This window comes from Rousettus aegyptiacus, unplaced genomic scaffold (genome assembly GCF_014176215.1).
Source record: "Rousettus aegyptiacus isolate mRouAeg1 unplaced genomic scaffold, mRouAeg1.p scaffold_m13_p_2, whole genome shotgun sequence".
NCBI lineage: Eukaryota > Metazoa > Chordata > Mammalia > Chiroptera > Pteropodidae > Rousettus > Rousettus aegyptiacus.
This window is the reverse complement of record NW_023416295.1, coordinates 163,917,356-163,939,418: the sequence shown is the minus strand read 5'-3', so window position 1 is coordinate 163,939,418 and position 22,063 is coordinate 163,917,356. Positions and strand designations below refer to the sequence as shown.

Genomic DNA, 22,063 nt, shown 5'->3' with positions numbered 1-22,063 from the left:
AAATAATTTAATCCTCATAAGGAATTCATGAGATAGCTACTATAACTACTCTTATTCAGAGAAACCGAAGCCCAAAAAGATTTTAAGTAATTTGCTCCAGGCCACACAGCGCGAGCAGCCAGCATATAAACCCAAACACTCCGACTCCGGAGCTCATGCTCTGTGTCAGATAGCTCACTCACTAGAGCCGCTCGCTAGCACTCAGGAGCAAGACCATGCAAGCTGCTGCTTAATCACACTGTCTTATACTAGTCTCTATTGTTCAATGCATTCGGCTTTTGGCCTCAGACTTTTTTGTTGCTCAGGGATGGAAATCCTGTTTGCTCATTCATCTATGACCCTCGCCCCCAATCATGGACCTAAATAACATCAAGTGCTTGTATTTGTTAACTGACAGGCACCCATCTCAGCTCGAAGACTACCCAACCTGAACGGAAAATCTTGCTGTTCCTGGCACCAGCGGGCCTGCGTTTGGCTCCTTCCTATTCTAATTACCCACTTGAAAACCTGAACACTTGGGCTCCAATCCATTTGGCAATCAAACCATCTTCCTGGCCCATCTGCCCGTAACTGCACACCTCCCTTCTGGGGCTGCATTCCTTTCTACTGTACCTCCTGCCCGAGAAGATCTTATAGTCTGTACCATCCCAATTATTCCTCTTCGCACAAAAAAATTTCAGTCTATGGCCATGCCACCCTGAACAAATCCCGATCACACTGATCTCAGAAGCTAAGCAGTGTCGGGCCTGGTTAGTACTTGGATGGGAGACCACCCAGGAAGACCAGGTGCTGTAGGGGTAAAAAAGGTAAAAAAAATAAGGGATTGTAAGCTGACAAGGTCCTTGCAATCTGTGAGGTCAACCAAGGGTTGCCTCGTCTAAAAAAATAAAACAAAAATAAAAATAAAAATTTCAACCTCTACTGACACCCCACCACAAAATGGTATTCCTCCCTAGAACCTGCAAGAGAAAAATATCAGGATTTGTCTGAATAAATTTTCCGTGACGGCCAAAAGACTTGAGGACTTTATCATCACAAAATGTTTCAGTGGATAAAGTAAGTTCTCGGCTTGGTTTCTCTGGCGTCTCTGTGACGTACGCCAGAATTGGAAACATTGCTCTGCAGAGGAAGTCATCTGGTTTGGAAATTTTAGGGCCACTCGACCAGCGCGTTGGAGGCCGCCGTCCCAAAAGGCACGGCCTGGGGCTGTATTCGTAATGGCGAGTTTGGGCTCACTCCCTGAGCAAGTGCCAGCGACCCAAGGGAACACGCTGAACCTTAACGCCACTTCTCTCTTGGCTTTCGCTTTTGGACTTTTTGTTTTGCTTTTGTCTAGGAGGGAAGAGAAGTTGCTGGACGGAGGCTGCTGCAGAAACCTACCTACCGGAGCCTGACGGAGCCTGACGTGATGAAACCTTTCCCCACTCTCGGGGGAGAAAAAAGCCGCCAGATGCCTCACACACCCCTTCCCGGAGCCGCATTTCAATTCCTTTTTCAATATGTGTTGAAGCAACACCTAGAGCTTTCTAAATGAGCACTCTGGGCACCCCTCTCATGCTACTAAGAAGAACTTGGGAAGGAAAGCTGAAACCTTTACTATCCCTAATCGACAGGAAATTTCGAGAAATAAAATTGGTCACTTATGGTTCCACGACCTTGGGCGAGTCATGGGGTGGCTCATTTTGGTGTATTGGGTAAGTACGGGCTCGGACTCTGAAGCCGGAATATCTGGGTCACTGACTAAGTATAATCTTGGGCGAGTTCCTTAACTTGTCTACGTCTTGAGTTCTTATATCTACCGTCAGGGCACTGTTGAGAAGAATACGTCTGCCCATTTACACATAAAACACTTGGATATACCATTTTGTTTGTAATTAATGTTACTTATTATTATTATCTGCCTCACCAGATCTTAGGAGAACCATGGAAAAATAACATAATTAGAACATAGCGTTCCCATTCAATAAATATTAGTTTCCCTCTCAAAATAAAAATTTAAGTATGTTAATACCCATTTGTTCTATATTTAAGCCCAGGTTTCTAGATAGTCAATCAATCAACCAATCATGTGCCAGACAGAGAGAGACAGGGCTGTTATTCTAAAAAACCTGACTCTGAGAGGGTTTTTTTTTCTCTCCAACTGCCATCGGAACACAGTCCACACTCATTCTCTGAAGGAAATCTGGACAGACTCCATGAAGAGACGCTGAAATGATCGATGAGATCTCAGGGCCCCAGCATCTGAGTCCAGCAAAGTCGGGATGCCTTCCTGCCCTCGTGAGGCCATTTGCTCATCATCCTTAAACCTCGCCTAAACAACAGGACAGAGAAGTTAGGGGCAATGAATTGATCACACACACACACACACACACACGCACGCACGCACGCACACACACAATTCCAAATTAAACTTGTCTGAGGTCCTTTTCTCCCTTTCGCCCTGCAGGTAATAGCAAGGACGCTCAGCCAGGATTTGTGTACATTTTGGGGGATTTCTCACTTTCCACAGAGATGATCCAAACAGAAAGAACACTGTGATGCTCCTGGACACCTCCCACTTCTCAGAACAAGGACACTTCAGGACCAGTTCTAATAAACAACACCTCCCCATTTTTCAGCCACAGGGCAAAACGACAACATACTTCTAAACCGTGAGGCTGCTCTTTAAAGGCCAACATCCACCCAATAAACTCACGGTAGTGATTCAGACGGGGTTGAAAGTGACTTCATTTATTTTGAGAATCCAAAAAGAAAGAGCCCAATCCTTTGTCTCTGGGACAGGCTTTTCACCCCCACAGCTCTTTAGTTCAACTCAAACTTCTGATTTCTCCAATAGCAAAACAAATTTTCTCCCTCACACTCCTCCCGACCAACCTGTTAGTTTTTCTATGCTGATATGGGGCACAGTCCCTCTAGTTTACACTTTTCTCAAATATCCTTAACTAGGCTCATTATTTTCTGAGAAACTAGCTGAGAGAGGCTGGCTGGCTGACATCTTCTGTAGAATCAGGAAGATTCTCTTCGGAAATCCTACTACATACGGACATCAATCGGTTCTTTTCATACTTCTTAACCAGTGGCCAAAGTAAGCTGAGGGCAGAATACCCCTAATCTGCCCCAGGCCAGTAGAGTCTGCTGGTTTGGGGAGTGGGAGAGGAGGAGGTAGAAGGAGGCAGGGGCGGGGGGAGAAACGGTGACTGTCACTCTGCCTGGTGATGCCTCCTGCCTGATAAAGTCCGCCAGGCGGGGTCAATCACAAACATTAATTTCCCTCGGCTTATACTTCCGGGCTCCTGCGAGACTGAGCCGGGGCAGGGAGATGGGGGGGAATTTGCCAGACACTTCAGCAGAAAAAATTTTAAAGGCTTTCAAGGCTAGTGCAGATCACCAGTCTCTTCCCCTCATTCAAGGACAAATGGAAACACACGAAAGAGGGCATGTCGACAAAAACTCCTGTCCCGATCATGTGAAAACTGGAGACACATCACGTTTCGTCCTCCCTTATCCTGTCAACACCCCCCTCCACCTCTGTCCGTGAGGGCTTCCCAGAGACGGCGGCGGGGTGGGGGGGGGGGAGGGTCATCGACTCCTCTGCAAGGCAACAACCCTTCCCTGAAATAACTTTCACTACCCTTTTCTCAACTGTTTTCCCAATTCCCCCATGAAATGAAACCTTACGGGGCAAGGCTGTCTCTACGATATTGAACAAACGCGATCTGAGTAAATATGTCATTCTCAACAGGGCGTTTGAAAGGAGGATGCAAAGGCCAAATCCTATTTCAGGACATCCACTGGGCCACCATGGAAATTTTTAAAAAATGTTAAAGAGAACTACTTCATAAACATGAGACAAGGAGGAAGTCTGAAGAAAACGAGAGCACTAGCATTATTTTTGTTTTAGTGAAAAGAACTGCACGGGGATTCCATGCAAACTGGATGTAGACCGCTTCTAATAAAAAGGAACCCCACAAGGGATGCTAAGGCAGATTGTCATTGAAGATGTTAACTTCTCCGACGGGTGATGATGAATCACTCTGTAGGTTGACACCACTCTGTGTAGGTCACCTTCAAGGATTTCACATCTCTGGAGCAAAGCTAAAGACAGCCATTTAATCACCAAAGGAGAATAGCATAAGCAGGGAAGATAAAAACTTTTGTGGTGTGTGTGTGTGTGTGTGTGTGTGTGTGTGTAACATTTTTTTTTTAATGCTGCTGGATATAATCTCAGAGACTTTTCCTACTCCGAAAATATTCTATGAGATAAAAATTTATGTCGCATTCAATTCTTACAAGATGTTGTATTGGACACTTCAGCAATGCTGGGTCTTCTTCTCAAAGTCATCCGGAAATTCTGTCATTGGCTCTTTGCTTTTGTTATCAAAACGTGGTAGGGGAAAAGGCATTTTTCTGACGTGACTTCCACCTTAACCCAAGAAGCAAAATCTTAGAAAGAAAGCTCAGTTTCTACTCTCCTCCTTCAATTCAATATGTATGCATTTAGATAAAACCATGTATCCAGAATGAAAATGTGGGCCGTCTTAGGGCATCGAAATCTTCCTGGCTCACCGCGGGCCATCTGGATCCCTCGTCTCCAGTTCTCATTAGCTTTGTAATTAGAGAGGAGGGAGCCTTGGCATTCGCAGGCTGAGCACTGAGGTTTTACCCATTTTCAAGTTTCCCCAAAGGTCCTTGACGTGTCATCAATCATTTCCGATTTTGCCGTGGCATGCATCTGAGTCGAGAGCATCCGAGAGAGTAAAAGAGGACGAGAGACCTGCCCTTTAGGCCCAGCGGCTTGGGGTTTCTATCTCTTGCACGCTCACACATTCTCTTTCATTCTTTTTTTTTTTTTTTTTTTTTTTTTTGCAAAAATATGGTTCTCCCCAAAACGCTGCCTGCCAGAGCTATTGATAGAAGCACAGCTAAAATTAAAAAGTCTAGGAATAGATGATTCTTAGCTAAAAATGGTGAAGTCCCCTATATTCTTCTTATAGATCCTAAATTACAATAAAATTTTAAAATGCAGGTCAATCTAATGGCAAGCTTTATTTATTAACATTATTTATAACTTTTACTCTGGTGCGTAGATACGCGTCAAAAGTCTGAAAAGGTTATGGAAGTGTTTCAGTTTATGTTTTACTATATATGATGCTATCGTGGCTGATGATTTGGGGGCTATGAGATGCTCTTGAGATGTGTCTCCCGTGAACGACAAGGGTCCTGACTTGTCATGGCTTACTAGTCCCTTCCACAATGGAGCTCCTCCATCTTCTTCCTGAGAATCTTACCATTCCACTGTGTAGCCATTCTACTTTTAGGAGATGATCCCTATTTTAGATATTTCTTCTTATGGCCCTCACGCTGACACAGTTTTTCATTCACGTCTCCCTACTTTCAATTCAGAAAATATGGCAGTTGTATTTATAACATGTGATAAATTATTTGGTTTGGTGCTTCACATGCGTCATATCATCGGAGCCTCTCAGGGAAGTACCAATGTTATTATTACCTCTCAGGGAGGTACAATATTATTATTACAAATGCAGAGGCAGAGAAGGGAAGTAACTTGCCAGGGTCACACGGTGGGCAGGTGCTAGAGCCAGGATTAAAACACGGAGCTCTCCTGCTCTGCAGAGTGAACTCTCTGCTCTCATAGGAGAGAAGTGATGAGTGGAGTTATCAGCGAGGATAAAAATCAGAGAAGAAAGGTTAGCAACAGACATCCTTTCCAAATCCTATTGCCCAGCTCTGCATTGTACTACTACCTGTGCAACCTTGGGCAACCTTCTCTGTGCACTGTAACTCTCTGTCCCTCGGTTCCTTCATGTGTAAAGTGATGATAACAACAGTAGCTGCCTTATAGGGTTGCTGTGGGAGTACGTGGGAACTCCGCACTCTCTTTACCACCCTCACTTTTCTCTAAAACTAAAGCTATTCTAACCTCCGATAATATCCAAAATATACAAAGAACTCATACGACTCAATAACAACAAAAAAATAAATGATCCAATCCAAAAATGGACAGAGGACCTGAACAGACACTTCTCCCAGGAGGACATACAAATGGCCAACGAATATATGAAAAGATGCTCATCACTAGCTATTTAGGGAAATGTAAATCAAAACCACAATGAGATACCAGCTCACCTGTTAGAATAGCTGTATTCAATAGGCCAAGTAATAACAAATGTTGGAGAGGATGCAGAGAAAAAGGAGCCCTCATATACTGCTGGTGGGACTGTAAACTGGTACAGCCACTACAGAAAACAGTATGGAGGTTCCTCAAAAAACTAAGAATTGACCTACCATATGATCCAGCAATCCCTCTACTAGCTACTTACCCCAAAACTTGAAAACTCATATTTGAAAAGATATTTACACACCAATGTTCATAGCACCATTATTCACAGTGGCCAGGACATGGAAGCCACCGAAGTGTCCTGCGATAGATGATTGGCTAAAGAAGCTGTGGTACATGCATACAATGGAATATTACTCAGCCATAAGAAGAGATGAAATACTGCCATTTGCGACAACATGGATGGACCTTGAAATAATCATACTAAGAGAAATAAGCCAGACAGAAAAGGTTGAAAATCACATGATATCACGTATATGTGGGATATAAACCTAAAAGCAACAAATGAACAGGGCAAACAAACAGAGACTCAGGGGCATGGACAATGGACTAGTGGTTACCAGAAGGGAGGGCGGAGGGGGAAAATAAAAAATAAAATGTTAAAAAATATGTATATATACCTATATAGAGAGTATGAAAAATAAATAAATAAACTGACATTTAAAAAATAAATAAAGCTATTCTAGAATTTAAAATGCATTAAAAAGATTTTTTACTTCTATTAAACAGCCAACTCGAAACCTCAAGGACCAGGTTTCATCTGCGATTGTCTTGTGAGTGGTGTGGTTTAGTGAGGGTCCATAACTTGCTCATGATCCAGATGCTAGAATAAGACAGAGCTGAGATTTCGACCCAGGTCATCGGACCTCGGAGCTCACCTGGTTAAAACCTGGCCTCCCTGCCCCCTACTGTGATGGAAAGCCCATGTGGATGTCTCAAGACGAGGGCTAATGCTGGGCACCCACGAGGCCTGTAGTTAAAAGTCCCAGCTGGTGGGCTGTGTCCATGGGCAATCCCATCGCCCTAGGATTTGCTGTTGTAGATCTTCCATGTCTCACGCCCCAATCCAAGGTGACGTCAATTTAAAATCTGAGCTCTTCATTCTCCTTCTCATTCCAAAGTGACATGATGATGGAAACTGTGAGCTGCCATTTTCTCAGCAACTACTCCTTTTCGTTGCTCACACCTGTGTGCAACGTGGCACGTACCCAAAGAGCAGCCGTGGACTTGCCCAAACCTGAAGGCGAAGGTGCAGTCAGTCTCATTACAGGCTTCTAGAATGCACTCTGTGGAGCTGGGGTTCTTAGACTGCCGCCTCTGACTCACACTGAATTTTCCAAAGATCAAGGATTTTAAGCTACAGATGCTAGTGCTAGCCAAGAGCTACATCACCACCAACCATGTTCCAGGCACCGAGAAGGGACCTGGAAGAAAATAAAGATAAACCAGACATTCGGCCTCTTTCAAAGGCATGTGTAATCGGCAGGGGAAATATGACACAAACATCACCGTTATCACACTAATAATCACCACGCACTACCTGACTGGCTCTTGGATGATTACTTTACAACTGTTTTCTTACTTAATGCTTGAAAGATCCTTCTGAGGTGGTTGCTTGAAGCTGTGGGCACTTTCCGCAAGGATGTTACCTGGACAGGTGAGGCTTGAGAGTCTGCATTGCTAACATCTAACAACAGTGTGACGCTGCTGGTCCCTGGACAACGCACTGAGCAGAATCCCTTACTTAGCCACGAAGGCCATAAACACATGGCCAGTTCTACGTGAAAGAGAAGCTGGCCTCGTTGGACTTACACCCTGGGTTTACGGACACAAACACCAGACTTACAGTCAATTAAGTGGCCTCATTCTGCTGGAAAGGGTGGGAGAAAGTATTCACTACCATTTCCCATGAACCCCAAAGTGTCATTTCTCAGCCTTTCTGAATCCATGTTCCTAAGATGCTTTCTTAGTCATTTATCCCTGTTAGGCAAGCAGTCTTGTCTAGTTTTATAATCTCTGTATTTTATATATATTAAAAAAAAACATTATATTCATATACTTTATAATGATAGTCTCTCCCCCATTTCTAATGCACGTCCCTTCTATATGCTGCTGACCCACCAATGAAAACAGCTGAATTAAGAGATATGATAAAGAGAAGTTAGGTCACATAATAATAAAGATTGTCCTTCACAATCTAACAGTATAAAGGACTTTAGAATTAATCTACTTATTAACATTGAATCCGAAGCTAGGATTTCTTTCATATGTTTATTTATAAATATATTTATAAATTTTCTATCGTACCATAGATGAATACATGGTCCTGTTTAGAAAATAATGCTCTGGTTTATAACTCTGAGGTTACCGATGGGTAAACAAATGTCCTCACAGACACACAGGGCTGTGTGCCTTCCGACCCCTCCCGCCCTCCCCATCTGCTCAGTGTACCCATGTGGATTTAATTTTAGTAGATACTGACCCACCTTGGCAATAAGAGAGGAGAAGATATTTTCGAATGCCCCCGTTCCACAATGTAAGGTTTATGTTCCTTGCGGTAAACAACATTCCACATGGCTGCTGGAATGTAGCACCGTCAAAAAGTCCGTGTGAGATCTGGTCCTGAGGTCCAAGGACGCGAAGACCTCATTGCGAAGAGCGGGCTGGAACACCCAGGTATTAAGGCCCTCTGATGCTCGGGCATTTGTAATGAAGACTCAGTGCGTGCTAGCACCAAGGACAGACACCGAGGACCATGAAGCAGCACAGACAGACACCTCCAAAGACAAGCTGCCATCCGACAGGAGACCAGGTCAGACTCTGATGTCTTTAGACGCCTCTGTCATTCCACCCTGAATGTCAAGGGCAGAGACTCTGACCTGCGACTCAGCCCACAGACCCCAAAGGGCGGTGAGGCGTCTGGAAAAAAGATCAGAAGACCACATGCAATCTTTTCACATTTGTCGCTTTCTTACAAAAAAGAAATCGCTCCCACCAGGAATGATTTTACAGCCCAGTATGATGAAGTCGTCTAGCCAGAATCTTTGCCGCAGCAGTTTTACAAAAATGCAAATATGGCAGGTTTTACCATAATTAGCTACTTTTGAAAAAATGTATAATTCACATCTTAACTTGCCTAATGAAGATAGGGTGGTATAGCTAATCAGAAACTCGGCTTCTGTGAACTAAGAATAATTGAGCTCCTTAATAAAATTATATTTAAAAACTTCGCCCTTATGTTCTAGTAATTAATAAACCAGTATGCAAATGAGAATAATCCAAACAAAAGCTCCCCTCAAAAATCACTCCATACACCCATTATGTTCTTCAATCTGGCAGGCTGGGGATTAGCAGAGCTTCCAGGCCTTGCATGTTTCACGGCAGAAACCACGCGAAGCCAACACAGGATTATACACCTAAATCCTTCCTTCCTGGGGGAGGTGGGGGGGGTGGGTAACATTTAGGTGCTAGCGGCTGCTCTCATATCCTCAGGGGGATGAGCCGAAATCCATCCACCCGGCAACCTTAAGATACGTGTTTCCAATGTGATAAAAATGAATTTAAAAGTCACTCACCGCTAAGCGAAAAAGTTCAGCGAAATGGAAATCGCTTAAATAGGAACCGTGAGCGGCAAGTGACTAACTGCAACTTGGAAAAATATTGTTGGAAACGTGTTCCTGTTCTATTTCCCTGGCTCTGAGGGAAGCGGAGCTGAGAAGCTACATCTCGATAACCGCCAGGGAAACCACAGAGTGTTGCAGGGTCCATGTCTTCATGCGCGGTGTCCGTTACGCCATCAAAGAAAACCGAAATGAGAGGCATGATCTTTGATATTCTTTTTGCTGCCCTCCTCCCTTTAATAAAATATGCCGGAGAAAAAAGAAACCGAAATGGTCACAGACATATTTAACAAGTTGGTTTGCCAAATAAGTTTATTTACCCTTGAAACTTATTATCACTATTACATTAAAAATTCTGAAGGAGGGGGAAAAAAAGCTGTTACTTCAAAATGAACCCTGCCAAATACTAAGATAATTACATTTTAGTTTTTTTTTTTCCTAGTTAAAAAAAGAAAATTAAAAAAAAAGTATCTTCACTAACCCAAGACCTAACTTTATTATGGGGTAACTTTAATCCTATTTATAAAGGATTGACCGGGGTGGCGGGGAGAGGGGAGGGCGAGATTTTAGTTTCACTCTAAAGAAATACCTTCAATATGGTCAGCCGTAGGTCAATCCACTGGAGGCTGATATTAACAGGATGTGAGCTACACTCCCCCAAAAAGACTTATCCTGGAACAGTTGCACATGACTTCGCTCTGAGCACGTTTCAGAGAATTTTGTTTTCACTGCTTATTGATCAGCATTTGCTGCTTGGCTCCCGCATTCCTTTCTCCCCATCAAGCCTTCGCGACCCACAAACCACCACTTAAGCGTCTTAGGGAGCACCATTTGGAAAGAGACGCCTTGGGAAGAATGCTTTTGCAACGCCAGTCCCGTCCTCCCCCCCCCACCCCCGCGCCTTCATTCATTTAACCTATTTGCTCTGGTTTCCTTGGCAAGTCCGGATCCAAAGGGTGATGAGAAACAACCGTCGTGGCAAGACGTGATGATAAGTGCTCCAAATTTTAGTGTCCCTACCTATTTCCGACGGCCATTTTTTTTTCAGAATCAGAGAAAATTAAACTCGTAGGACCTTCTCCCTGATACTTCGCAAAATACCAGTACTTTTACACTTGATGCCAAGATGAAGTGTGACCAAGTACAAAACAGCAAACTAATCTATAATGCTGGGGGAAAGCTCAATCATGTTCAGGGGTTAATTTAGCTTCTTTCGCTTCTTCTGAAATCAGGGATCCTCGGATTCCTCGATTCTTGGTCTATAATCCAAGGGGGAAGACAATGAAATCCATGGCCAACGGTGGTAGAACCAATGAGGACAGTAAACGAAGGCACGTTAAAAATACGGTGAAAACTCATAAGACACCATGAACCAATCTGTTGGGGGTGGGGGATTTGAGTGATCTGGGCGCTGATCGAGAGAAAAAATATGACAAGGAGAGGCGAGAACACACAATGAGCATTGGGGGTGGGGGGTGGGGGGCCAGGCGCTTGGACAGGGCCACAGGGCCACAAGAGAGGGGAAGCCCCTCACAGCGGGAGAACATCGGAAGGCTTGGCTCAGGGTCCACCATTCAGAAGGGGAGATGAGGGAACTCCTGGGGGCGGGAAGAACTGGAGAGGAGGCTCACATATCTAAGTGACGTCAACCAGAAGCAGGGGAATCTTGGGGTCACAGAGCTCCAAAGGGCAGTAGTAGTAGCTCGAAGTTGTATAACCATAAGGCTCTGTCTTATCAATGGCTGCATTTCCACTATTATCTCATTGTATAACTATATGGTTCTGTCTTATCAATGGCCAACATATGCTTGGTGTAGTTTTTTGCAGGGTATGCAAAGCAGACAGGCCCTAAATAGCTAAAAATCTGCTCGTTAGAGCTGGGTGTTTTTTTTTTTTTTTTTTTTGTGAAACAATTGGATGTATAAAAATTTGAGTTTGGTGTCTATAGGATTTTTAGCTAGTGGGTTTCAGCCTGCAGTGAAGATATAAAAACCTAGGAGCCAATACACAATGGCCATCTTTGGCTCATTTACATGGCAGGAGGAGAAGCAGGGTGGGGGATCTTCATAAAGGAGACTGTGAACTAGACCTTGAAGCAAAACTCTGCCAGACCAAAAGGCAAGAGGAGGCGCTCTTAGCAGAAGAAACTGCAAAGGCAAAGGCACAGGAACAGTGACATGACAACTCCCAGGTCTTGCTGGTCAAGGTGACAAGACAGGTGGTAAAGCTGATTAGCAGGTCCGGAAGCCAGGGCGTGAGAGAAGGAGGGAGTCGGAGAAGAGGGCAGAAAGAAACGAGACCAACACAAAACGTGGCGCTTGACGGCGCCAGCTCTGGAGTCCAGCTGCCCAGAGTCCAATTCTGATTTCGCTGTTTTTCAGCAGGTGCCATTAGGTAGGTAACGTAATGTCTCCGGCTTCCATTTCTTCAGCTGTAAAAGCTGGTTATAAAGCATACCCACCACCACGCCAGCTACTCTGCCTGTTATTGTTAGCAAACAACCATAGTAATGGCCTGACCTCGGACTCCATGCCAAGGAAGGCTGACTCCATGCCAATGATTGCCATGGAAAAAATTGACTATGACGGAGACAAAGATTGGCCAGATCCATGCTGGGAGAACAGGCATGGGATGAGGCAGAGGCAGGAGGCAGGAAACCCAGGAGACTACTGCCACAGTCCTAGCGAGGGATGCTGAAGGCCTGAACTAGAATCATGAAGGAATAAAATAAAGGAGAGGAATTCCCAAGAAGTTTCTCAGGGAGCATCAACAGAAGCTAAGAGGAATTTAAAAAATGAGGGAAAGAAGAAAAATGATGGTGATTTTAATGTTTCTTTCTGGAGATTTCCCAGTCCCTTGTCTTCATGGCCTCTAATCTTTAAAGATAAGTGACCCGATAGAAAGAAGCAAGGCCATAATTTTGGAGTACGTTTTCCTGGGAGAAAATGCCACTTTCTGACACCATATTTTAAAAAGGCGAAGGGAGAAGACAAATGAGGGAGGTTAAGACTTGGCTCTGAAAAGCGTGAAGGCTAGCTAGACTTCCATTAAATCAGCCTCCCTGGGATTTGCAGCGGGGAAGTGGCATCCATCTTCCTCAACACTTTAATGAGTCTTAAGTCCATGTGAGTTCTCAGCGAACCATCTCCGCCATGAAAGACTCTCGCAGAGCATTTAAATCATAAATGAGGGTCTGTGGAACAAATCCCTTCATTTATTCGACACGCTTCTGAAAATAGAAAGAACTCCGCTTCCACATCCTTGCCAGGGCTAAGGACTTTGAACCTGTCGTGTTTTGGAAATCGCAAAGGTGAGTCAGGAGGTTGATATCTAGACTGACGTGGAGATTCGAGGCATCTTCAGCGGAGGGCATGTGAGTGGGAGCAGTAAAACGAAACAAAACAAATCCTTAACCTACGTTTAAAGGTAGTGAAACTTTTATCTTCCCACATCAATTTTTCCTGCCCTATTTTAACGAAGACTGTATGCTCCAGTGTACCCTGTTCCTAAATTGCCAGTGTCTTCGCCGGCCTTAATCTCCATTTCCGTCACACGGGATATTACAGGGCTGTGGTTACTTGCAAACCTCCAGGTATATAAAGGTGCCAGCGGTTCATGGATATGAGCAACCTGTGCGACAGAACGAAGCACAAGCTAAAATGGAAAATAATGGGGCAAATCGGGAAGTGGGGAAATGAAGGGATTTATAGGCTCGGATCAGAGATGATGATGATCATGACGACGCTAATAATGGTGATGGGGGTGATGACTATAGCATTTACTGAGCACTTGACTCTTGAACAGATACTGCCAGTTGTCCCCTAATATCCAACCGCTCCTTCGTACACAGTAATAGGGCTTTCAGTGAAGCATCCACCTAACGCCTAAAATATCCTCTACTCCCTTGTGAACAATGTGGTCATATGACTAAGCTTTGGCCAATGGGATGAGACCGAGATGTGGGCGACTTTCAGACCATGCCCTCCACTTCCTCATTCCTGTTCCTGGCTGGAATGTAGAAATGAAGTAGCCAACACAGATCATGAGACTGAAGGCACATATTAAGGAAGGCAAAGCAACAAGGTCAAGAAATTGGGGTCCCTGATCACTGTGCAGCCTCCATATAAGCCCTAGGCTGCCTACCCTAGAAAAAGAAATTGTTATTTTTTTACGGCCACTGTTCTTTTGAGCCTCTTTGTTGAAACAGCTACACAAATAAAACTGTGCCCGGGTCCTATGCTACAGACATACATTATCCCATTTCACCCATCAGCAGCCTATAAATTAGGTTCCATGGTTACCATCATTTTGCCAAGGAGGACACTTAAGATGGAAGAGCAAGTCACGTACCTAAGATCTCGCAGTTAAGCAAACGGCAGGGCCAGACTGAACAAGGCAGCCAGATTCCAGGGGTTATACGTGACACTTCCCTGCCATACGACCAGGTGACTTGAACCAAGAAAGGAATATGACCGACTTCCAAAAATTTAGCCCAGGCTCCACGATCTCTCCAGCCAAGCTGAGTAGGCGCGATTCCTGGGCTGTCCTTTAGCCAGTCTGGTTTCCAGATGGTCGGTTGGTCCTTCATCTCCTTCTCCAGAAGAGCCCTTCCTACCTCTCCAGGTAAACCTCGTTCCACAGGGTTTGTCCAGGCAGTCAAGTGAACCTGGAATACCGCTGAGCACTGCAAATACAGCGACTTCTCAACACCAGCCAGCGCTCCCGACCCTGACGCTGAGGTCCTCCGAGCCCAGCGACGTATTTATTAGTGCATTTCTACACTCCTTTAATCTCCCCGCTTCCCTTCCAAATGGTACGGTTCCCCTCAGCGGATCCTGTGGTAGGGCGGAATTGCAAAGTCAGTTTTGGGGACACAGCGGCCCCGAGGAACAATGCTATCAAGCGCACGGAATCGAAAACAGCCGAGCCATCGCTCTTCTTCCTCGACTTTTCCAAGAATAACGGAAGGGTCCGACAGTACCTAGAGTGAGGAGTGAATTGAAAAGTCTCTCTCTGAACACCACCAGGAAAGCCACATCCAGTCGCGTTCACGCACAAGCTTTTCTTGTGACCTGACAGTCTCAGAAAAGGTCACAGGCAGAGTGAGGGGTTGAAGGGCGGCCGCTGGCTACTTGGCTCTCAAGCCGCAGGGTGCCCAGTAAATTCTAGCGAACGGAGTGTGCGCCGAAAGCCATTTCTTCCTACGTTTTCAAATGAAGAGAGACTTAAAGGAGGTTTCCTTTTCATGCCAGTTTCATTGAAATTTTACTGTGCGTTTGGGCATCTTAAGAAAAATCTGCTTTGGGCATCAAGGCCTACCAGAAAGGTCCTGAAAAGAAAGAAGCCCTTCACTTCCAGCTCTTCCTGCGCACAGCTAAGGCTACACACCAACTTCCAGGGAAAGCTGGCTCAAGTTTATCTGAAGATATGCTTACTTGACAGCGTACTGTGCTTAAATAAGCCACATGTTCATTTGACATATAGAAGATGCTCAATAAATACTAAAATTCCCAATGCTATCATTGTCGCCTGTTACTATTGTCACCTGAAGACATATCTGTGTGGAGCTATTTAACTCCCCAAGGAGAATCAAGGTTAATCGTCTCTTGCAATGGAGCCCAAAATTCAGGGTAAGGTTCTAAGGAAACGGAACAGTAAAGGGTAAGTCTTAACTGATTCCATGAAAAGAGACTCACTAACCACCTGGCTCAGAGCTAGGTGCTAGCGAGCAAAGATAAACAACATTCCTGCCCTCAAGGTTTCAAAGCCGAACGCAGGAAAGAAACAAAAGAACAATTACAGGATGATTCATAAAACTGTGGCTGACGCAAGCAAGCTTCGGGAGTACCGGGAGAAAGATCCAAGTTTGTGCGGAAGGGAAAAACGGGGAACAGAGAGGGGTGGTCTAGGAGGGCCTCACAGAGCAGGTGGCCCCTGAACGTAGCCTTGAAGGATGTGTAGTTCATCGGGCAATACAGGAAATATCTGCCCACAGTCGCGAAGGCAGACAGATATCCCATAGGTCAAAGGTAGCCACATGTACGAGTGGGCTAGGGCTGCTACACCTGAACACCACAGACTGGGTGGCTTAAACCACAGGAAATTACTTTCTTGCAGTTTTGAAGGCTGGACGTCCAAGATCAAGGTGTCGACAGGGTTGCCTTCTTCTAAGTCTCTCTCCACGGTTTGCAGGACGGCTGCCTTCTCACTGCGTCCCTTTGTGCTTGTTTGTGCCCTAATCGCCTCTTCTTACAAAGGCAGTCAGATTGGATTAGGGCTCGCCCCATATAACCTCCTTTTATTTCGATCACCTCTTTACAAACTCCATTGCCAAAAACAGGTACTTTCTGAGATCCTGAAGGTTAGGACTTCGTCATAGGAATTTTGGGAGGTCACAATTCAGCCCATATCGCCACGAAAAGATTTGAGGGAGGAGAGTGACAAGAACAGGTTTTCACTTTAGAACGAGGACCCTGGTGGTCATGAGGGGAATGGAATTTGGGAAGGGGGAGTCTAGAGGTAAGGAGGCCACTGAGAAGGCAATGTAATAACCTTGCCAACCATGGACATGTGTTTAGCTGGAACTTGGTAGTTTTGTTCAAGAAACAAGCTCAGTGTCATTTGATGCGAATCCTTCAATCGCCTGCTGGAGTCTCCTTGTCGGTGTGGCTACTCAGAACCTCTGTTCTAGCATATTCCCAGGCTGGGCCCGATGGCCCACCACCAACAGCTGCCATCGTCTGGGAACCCCCAAAAGCTAAACAAGCAGTGGGCTGGGGAGCAGAAATAAAAACAATGCTGCAGTGAATTCCAAACACAATTTGGAGGCCGTGGACCCCAGGTCTGAGAGTCGACCTTCAGAGGGGAAGAACAGGAGCTCTGGTGTCCCCACTGGCCTATCAAGGCCCCTCTAACAAGCGCCCCTCACAAATAAAGCCCCAGCAGGAAGCCCATTAACGCCTTGAAGGGGCAAACCTCAGGCCCCATAGGAGAAACTTCAAAAGACATCCCAGCAGCACAGAATGCCAGAAAAATCATCAATCAAGTACACCATCCCAGGAAGTAGCCAGCTGAATTGGGGGAAGGAGTCGAGCACATAAATTCTATGTCCCTAAGCCCCCATATGGCTCTCGATTTATTACCATCGAGGCCAACTGTGCTCCTTAAGTTTAAAAAGGATCAAGGCCTCTATAAACAGTATATAGAACTACTTTCCATAGGAAAAAAAAAAAAAAAGCACTGAGAAACGCTTTTTTTTTAAAGAAAATGATCCTTTTGTGAAAATAATTCCCGCTACACTGAACTCTTTGCCTCAAGTGTTATAACTAAATCCGACCTGCTGGTCAGTCCTTTAAAAAATATATAATGTCAGCTACGATAACCAATTGCCTTTTTGATTTGTTGAAATTAATTTCAGAACAAGATTTTCTCGTGAGTACCTCGCTTGCCCGAATGATACGCTAACAATACTCAGGCATGTTAGGGGGAAACCTCTGACCTTGGTTACAAAACTCTTTCTTCTACCTCTCCACAGACACAAACCCTCGCCACCCCTTAGCTACAAAAACAGACAGTTCATTCATTCTTCATCCTCGTCAAAGCAAAAGTGCAAAGAAGACTGTATGAGCAGCATTAATATTTCTCAGAGGATTACTAGTCGTACAATCCCAACAGCCATCACACGTACATCCCATTTCCACCACTGAAACGTCAAGCTGCCAAGATTTCTTCCCTCTTTTCTTTTTGGAACCACCCAATCCCTTTGCTCCTAAAAACAATCAAAATAACTAGACTTTACAGTGCACTAACTACATGTTGGGCCGGTGCACTTTGCAAATCTTTGATCTGACTTCATCTTCACAATAATTCTCTCAGGTGAATACGCTCGCTATCCCCATTTTACAAAGATAGAAATGGAGGCTCAGAGAGGTTATGTAATTTGCCCAAGGGCACACAGGTAGAGAGTTGTAAAATGAAGCTCCAAACCCAGGTTTGTCCAACCCAAGCCCATGCACTTAACCACCAACTTTAATGACCTGTCCTTGTGCTAATTTGAAAGACGAAGCTCTCTGCCTCCCAAGTGGCCTTCGAGTATAATATATTTAGAAGGTGTTTTGCACTTTAATTTACCCAAGGCTCGAAAAGCAATTTTGAATATTATACACTATGAGGCTTCAAAAAAGGTTTTAAGAATTCCAACAGATACCTTAATATATTCTTGCAGTCTTAAAATTTGATCTTTCTTCTGGATTATGGTTTCTTCTCTCTTTTCTTATTTAATTATGTAAGCACTGTGCTTACTTAGAATTATGCAAAACATGAAATCCAACTCTAGAACTTGGGTTTACAAAAACAAATGAAAATGGCACAATGGTCCCATACCATGCTTGGTTCAAAAGAGAACCAAAATGAAATAAAAATAGGTATGCGTCCTGTAAGAATTTGACTTAAAATTTAGGAAAACATCCTGCATCTTAGACTGCCGGTTTCTTGAGGGCAAGGATCCTGTTTTTTGTGACTTTCTATCCCCAGAGCCTAGCACAGAATTGGCACACAGCAGGTGCTTAATAATCATTTGTCAAAATAGAGGAAGGATGGATGGGTGGGTGGATGGATGGGTGGAAGGACGGAAGGATGAAAGGATGGAAAGAAGGATAGATGGATGAGTAGATGAATGGATGGATGAAGGATCGCTTCTACCAATGGTTAAAATACTGAAAATATCTGTAAGGAACTTATTCTCTATATGTTTCTACGTTCTATGTCTAAGATTGTTTTGTAGATCTATATTTTTCAATGGTCCATCCTGGAACCAGATAAATGAATGACCTGTAGAGCCCACTAGTTCAATAACAACAGGGCCAAATGTGGACTACTACTGAACTATGATCTTCCCTAAGGACAGACAGACAGTTGCCAGCAACTACACACTCAATAATTGCCCATTTAACAAACACATGGCGAATGCAAAGAGTTTGACCAGAAGGCAGCTCCATTTGTTGGCATCAAAACATATTCGTGATCTTCTCCATTTGTGCGCCCCAACTTAAGACACCATAGTGGGAAGCAACACTTATCCATAAGAAAGATACTTTGGGTCAGTAACTACTCCATAAACAAGTCCCCCTGTAGTGTTGTTAGGGTTCAGACTGAGGAGCAAAGATAAAGAAAAAATTCTCTGGCTTTTGTGAACACTAGCAGTGAGGGTGTGGGTCAGAGCAGCATCACATGGGTACCTTATCTTCCCTCCCCAGAGAACACAGCACAGGCCGAGAACGACTTTTAAAGGCAGCCCTGGCGATGGGATGTGGGACACCCATATGAGATTCCAGAAAACCCTGTTTCAATGGGCCTGGGTGCTATAGTGTTCCCAGGCACTAAAAAGCAGAAAGAAAAGAGACAGAGAGGGAGGGAGGAAGGGAGGGAAAAGGAAAGAAATGAAACTTACACACAAATAATTTCCCATGTTCCACAGAAAGAAATACCAGATAAGCTATCACCAAAGATACTGAGCGAACACCAGATACTCTTTATATGTCAAGGTGACGTGGCCCTGTGGTTTCACAAAGCATTTTTACATAAAATAAGATTCTATTTGGGAAAGCAAAGTGAATGCCCCGTTCAGCCAATAAGGGAAGCAAGGTTCACTCTATGCGGTTCAATGACTTATTTCGGGTCACAGAACCAGGAAGTGGAAAGGGGAACGTTTTGCATTCTACCCTGATATATTTCTCACTGTTTCAACAGAAACACTTAAAGCCTCACGTTGAGAGCCAGGTTGTACCTAGGTAAGTTCCTAGCTGGGCATGGTTCCATCTTTATGAAATTTCCAGCCATTTAAGGTTGGGAGCCAGATATTCAGCTGGATTCCCTGACTCCACCAAACATCAGGATTCTCCAGAAAGTGAGTGATTAGATAAGAGTTCTCTCAGCACCAAGCCGCCGGAGGAGGAGGGAGGAAAGGAATTGCAGGAAAAGGGAGATAGAGAAGAAATCCCACCCGCCCATTGGAAAACAGATTTGACGTTGCAGGCTGACTCTCGCCACCCCACCTCAAAGCTATCCCAGAAACAAATTTCTGTGCCTAGGAAGTGAACCCAGTGGCACCTGGATAAAGATAATCTGCTTGTTTTTAGGAGGATTCGGAAGGCCTTTTGAAGGAGCAAAGTATCCATTTCTTATTAGTGAAGCATAATAGTTTCTCTTTACTAGACAATTTCTTTAATGGTCCCATTTCCCACCAAACCTGTCCCAACACATAGAAATAACTTGCTGTAAAAATAGAGCCCTAATCGAGCTTGAAGAAATGGCCAGTAATATCTAAACCCGCAACTCTTTTATACCATACCACAATTTTATCTTTATAATAGATGAAAAAAACGATAATAATACAATCCACTAAGGAGCCTGTTAAAATAATGAGATGCTGGGCCCACCTCTAGAGACTTGAATGAGTGGGTGGTCCAGGGGAGCCCCAGCATCTGGTGCTGGTGGTACTGGTATTTTAAAGCACCCTCCAGTCATTCTGAGGATCGGTCAGCTTGAGAACCCCTGCAATACACCTACACGGATCATCCTAGAGCAAAGGCTGTCTGGATGGCATCCGCCTCGATTTAGAGGCTCACTACAAAGTACCAAGAACTGAGGGAGGCTTATGTCACAGAGGATAATTCCATGTCATCCTCACAACATCTCCAACCTGGGCACAATTACACCAATTTACAGATAAGAACACCGGGACTCGGTGAGCTGTACTGGTTTGCCCAGGAGACGGGAATGGTGCAAGCTTTCCCAAGAAAGCCGGCTCTGTGCCCCTCAGTGCACAGAAACGTGCGAAAAAAGCCAGAGTGAGAACGAGGACATGCAGACCGGAAACGTATTTGAGAAGCTGGCACTGGTTCAAGGAATGTCGTGATTTAATTTCCTATTATTGATAAATATAACGGGGGAAGAAAAGCTACTGGAAACAGACACCCCAATTTCATAAGCTCCAGGAGACTCGCATTCCCAGGGGGAAGGGAGGGTGGGTGCTAAGTTCCTGTCTGGGATCTCACCACCAAGCAGGAACTAGGCCTAATGTGTTTACCCTGCAGCTCCACCAGCCTGGGTATCCCATTCAGCAGCCATGAGAGGGGATTAAGGCAGAAAATGCCCCCTGGCAGGGAAACAGGACACAATTTGCCAGGCTGGGGAAGGGACAGACCCATTGCAATCACACAGTGGAGCAGACACAGGTCTATTTTCCCTCAGTGTCCAAATAACCACAGAATCACCCTGAGATTGACCCCCCCGGGGCGGGGGGGAGGGGAGTGAAGAACTATGACACCCTGTGCTGGACATCTCCATCCAGGATGTCATCTCTGCTCAGGACATTCTGGGACCGAAGTCACCGCCTGCTCTCCTGGAATCAGGCTAGAGCTAGAAGGAGTTGGGAGATGTAGGTTTCTTTCCGGTGGCCCGACTCCGTGTGTTCTTGGGCAAGTCACTCCACTTTGGGCCTGAGTCTCTAAAACACTCAGATGGAATGAGCCCATCTTTGAATTCCCCGCCAGCTCTGACAATATTTAAAACCAAGCCAGCAGGACGACATCTGCAGGGAAATCTACATTTCCTAAGATGCCGACCACAGAGAAGCTATAGGAGGAAGGAAAGCCAACCCGCTTGTAATCGTATTTGCCCATGCTCATCTGTGGTGGCTATGCATTGCAGAAACGCATTCGGATAAGAAGAAAGCGGTTCGATAGGAGAAGGAAAGGCCAGAGACCCGGGGGGTGGTGGGGGTGCGGGGGAGGATGTTTGCCTTAAAGATTCCCCGGACTTGAATCTAATGAAAAATCTCCAAATCTTCCTCTGTAGACCTCTAAGTCATTCATCCGCTCATTGAATAAACATGTATGAGCGACTGCACAGGAAGCCACGGACCCTGAGGTCAACTATTATCATCATTATCATTAGTACTATTACTATTATTAAATTAAAGCAGCTGGGGGAAAAAGAAAAAGACATGTCTACTTAAGCAATGCTGCGATTCTCTTCACAGAGAAAACCGTCTACTGGCAAGATTCGGAATATGTCCAATTCTTTCCCCCTCGGCTCACATATTTCAAATAAATATCAGGCAGTCAAGCTCAAAGTGAAAGGCCCACAGCCTCTCCAGAACACAGAAGGGCAGATACAGGCTCCGCGGCCGTGAATTGTCTGACTTCCTGAACAGAGACGAGCAAAGGTCAGGGGCTCGCATGGGAATTCAAACCTCCCCCTCCTTCGCTCAGAGCACCGGACAGACGCAATTCCACCCACAGGA

At 44.9% G+C, this 22,063-nt stretch overlaps 1 protein-coding gene and 1 pseudogene across 2 annotated transcripts in view; one reads left to right on the top strand and one right to left on the bottom strand.

The window, feature by feature from the left end:
- Window positions 1-22,063, bottom strand: part of CHST11 (carbohydrate sulfotransferase 11) — a 237,034-nt gene that overhangs the window by 163,153 nt on the left and 51,818 nt on the right. The window lies entirely within an intron of this gene.
- LOC118614121 lies at window positions 680-798 on the top strand (annotated as a pseudogene).